The sequence below is a fragment of the Sinocyclocheilus rhinocerous genome, unplaced genomic scaffold (assembly GCF_001515625.1).
Source record: "Sinocyclocheilus rhinocerous isolate Xijiao unplaced genomic scaffold, SAMN03320098_v1.1 scaffold225, whole genome shotgun sequence".
NCBI classification, from domain to species: Eukaryota; Metazoa; Chordata; class Actinopteri; order Cypriniformes; family Cyprinidae; genus Sinocyclocheilus; species Sinocyclocheilus rhinocerous.
In genome coordinates, this window is record NW_015630532.1 from 2,323,086 (window position 1) to 2,327,015 (window position 3,930).

Here is a 3,930-nt window from a genome sequence, read left to right on the forward strand (position 1 = left end):
TTTGGAACTGTAAAAAGTACATTAGTAGGAAAAATAGCATATAAAGAGCAGAAAAAACATAACATGCACAATATATACAAATATTTTGTGAATTAATGCTTTAATAAAATAAGTTGGCCCTATGTTAATTATTTCCTTTAAGCTATCTAGGCTATTATTTATTTATTTACATCCATTGTGATAGCAATGAATGCTTCAAATACATATATTCAAAATTTTTGCATCCAGGCAAGTTATGAGGCTAAGAATAGACAAAAATTAACTTAACCTGAGAAATAATACTAGCATCAATCTCCCATATTAGTTTCTAATTGCACTCTAATTTCAAATCGATAAAATTGATTTTGAAGGAGCAGTTTCGATAATCTGATTCCGTTTTGGATCTTATTCCCTTGTTTGCGCCCTCTCTCGTGCAACCTGAAGTAAAGTGACAACGCTGAAGTCTTGCCTTAAGGACAGGTTTTAGACGGCCGAAACGGAATATTTAGCCTAAGTCTTAAAGTATCCTATTATCGATAGTCAGTTAAAGACAGAGATAAATTTTTGTGTATTGGTGATTATGGCGCTGAGGGTTGTAGATGTGTTGTCCTGGCCATGGGTTCAAATACGCAGCATCCAGTGTATGTTTACTGTCAGGGTGCATCTACAATGTGTATGAAGAGACGAAAGATCCGTTCAAACAGACCGTTCTCACGAACAAACTCTCTCAGGACTCACCCGCTGGCAGGACAGGCGATGACAATGTCAACAATGAAGAATTATATGCAACTGTTTTGTGGTATCAAGATACGGAAAGCTTCTGTATATGGGTAAGTGGTCAAATATCCTTACATAACCCAGAATTATATGGGTCAGTGAATGACTTAATTGCCAGTTTGTTTTTCGGATACATAATATATATTTAAAAAAACGTAATTCGTGTAAAAATGACTTGAATAAACTAAACGTTATCAATTTCTGAATTAAAATAATTTTAGTTTTTTTCCCCCCTGAAGCTCAAAGTAAAATGCTAAGGTGTAACGCTCTTGGAGTCGTTTGGCATAATATTTTTTATATAAATTATAATTTAAAAATTAAAATGTGATGTAGGCCTAATAAAAAAAATAAAAAAAAATTTGACCGCATTGAATTTTAGCATGATTAACTCGGTTGTTAAATGTTTCAAAAGGGTTTTTTAAATGTATGAAACCAACATGAATATGAAGTTATTTCTAAGAACTTGGCACGTTTAGGTACTTTAAACTAGATTATTAAATTATTTCATATTCATCATTGATGCATGTCATTGTATGAAAATGTAACTTTTTTTTATTCAAACTAGTACTGTCAAACGAAATGAAAGTTTTTGTTTGCATATTATATATATGTATTGTGTATATTTATTATGTATATATAAACACACACCCATGCATGTATATATTTAAGAAAAATGTTACATTTATATATTAAATATATTTATATATAATATAAATATATATACACGTAAATATTTTCAAAATATATACTGCATGTGTGTGTATTTATATATACATAATAAATATACACCGTACATACACATATTATGCAATTAAAAACTTTTATTTTGGATGTGATTAATCGTTTGACAGCACTATTTCAAACAACATAGCCCTGCCTATTCTTCAAACTTGGTGTTTCATACTGTATACTGTATATTAGGTTTTAGAGGTTTAGTATCATTAAAGCAAATGTACATTAGTGCAGCTACTGTACATTGTTCATCTCCTCAGGTCCTTGTGAACACACTGTGCTGTTTTCTCCTGCTGATGGCAAAATGTGTCCAGCTTGTTGTGTTTGGTGATCTTAGAATAAATGAAAAACAGATAAAATTTAATATAAGGAATTAATTATGTTTCAGTGTGTTTCTCCATATCCAGACATAGCAGTGTATGACTAATGAAGCCTTCTGTATGTTCATTTATGTTCTTGACATTCCTGCTATAAGAACCTCAAGGACAAAATCTGGAACTTTCTATTCTACAAGTTCATCTTTCTCTTTGGTGTGCTGAATGTGCAGTCAGAGAGGGAGCTGGCCATGTGGTGTCTTTGGTTCTCTACTGTACACTTCTCTTTCTCCAGCTGTTGGCCCAGCTCTGCAACGATCGTTTTGAGTATGTAAGTAAAAATATTTTCACTTAATATCCAGATACCCAATACTCAGAGAGAGAAATCCAGTGCCTGGAAACTGTGGAAAACACAGATGGCCTACCATGTGACCACCCAAGTCCATATCAATTTCAGGATTAACATTATAAATAGCATTAGTCCTTGAATCCCCACGTGTTTACTAAAATAATTTTCAGTTTAAGCATTAGACAAGATTATGATTTCAAATCAGTATCATTCCTCATGTAAGTGCTTTAACCTAGACAACAATGGTGAGGTTAAAGAGGTCATAAAACTGCATTTTGTTGTGCATCACTGTCATTTCCTTTTTAGTGCTACATTATGCATTCAGTGTAATCTATGATATTGTGTGTTTTTGTTGCATAGATCTCGTCATCCTCCACCTCGACTCTGGGCAGCCATATGCGTGTGTTGTTCCTGCTGATGTGTTTGTTTGTGTCCTCTGGGGTTCTCACTGTATTATGTGGCCTGCTGGGGTTTTCCCATGGTATGCACACTCTCTCCTTTATGGCAGTTGAAGTAAGTTTGAATGTGTGTGCATGTGAACCTGTTTGTATGTGTGCATCTTAAGTCTGTATCATTTAAAAACAAATGTATACACAGTACTTGTTTTCACGTGTACGAATACTTAAAAAGTCATTGTTTTTACAGTGCCTTATGGTACTGTATATATGAGCCATGCAATTCTTCGGTAAGTAAGAAAAGTTGAATTTGTATGGTTGATTGGCTTGTTATTATTCATAAATAGAATTGCTTAGATTCATAAATATTATTGTATTCATAAATAGAATAGAATTATTCATAAGTAAATATTTGGTTGTAACAGAACTCAAGTAAAGTACAGATTGATATAAAGACCCATAAGAAGTGACTGGAATGCCATTGTTCTATGCATTTTTAGGATACATTATACCTTATACAGTGCTGCTGGAAAGTTTGTGAACCCTTTAGAATTTTCTATATTTCTGCATAAATATGACTCAAAACATTATCAAAATTTCACACAAGTCCTGAAAGTAGACAAAGAGAACCCAAACAAACAAATGAGACAAAAATATTTTCTTTGCTATTTATTTTTTGAGAAAAACGATCCAGTGTTATATATCTGTGAGTGGCAAAAGTATGCGAATCTTTGCATTCAGTATCTGGTCTGACCCCCTTTTGCAACAATAACTGCAGGTAATGTTTCTTGTAACTGCTGATCAGTCCTGCACAACGGCTTGACACCAGACGCCAGACCCTGACACAGCTCTGTGATATTGGTGGGTTTCCTCCTATGAACTACTTGCTTCAGTTCCTTCCACAAAATTTCAATTGGGTTAAGGTCCGGACTTTGACTTGACCATTACAAAACATTTGCTTTGTTCTTCTTTAACCATTCTTTGGTAGAACAACTTAGGTTCTTATGCTGGAATGCAGTGTGTTCTTTTCTTCAAACATAACACTTCCTAACACAGGAAACACAAAAAGTTCTATTTTGGTCTCATCTGTCCACAAAACATTTCTCCAGTAGCCGGATCCAGTAGTGGCTTGTCCGCATGATCTTTAGCAAACTGCAGAATGGCAGCAATGTTCTTTTTGGATGCACCATGCACACCGTGGTTGTTCAGTGTTCTCTTTTCTAGCCTGATGAGCAACAACAACTCTTTTTTTCTGAGGTCCTCAGAGATCTCCTTTGTTCATGCCATGATACACTTCCACAAACATGATCAGACTTTGATAGATCCCTGTTCTCTAAATAAAACAGGGCACACACTGACACCTGATAGTCATCTCACTGCTTAA

General features: G+C 34.3%; 1 pseudogene; it reads left to right on the top strand.

Moving 5' to 3' along the window:
- Positions 1 to 559: 559 nt before the first annotated feature.
- The window catches only part of LOC107740488 (E3 ubiquitin-protein ligase AMFR-like), a 5,330-nt pseudogene continuing 1,959 nt past the window's right edge, over positions 560 to 3,930 (top strand).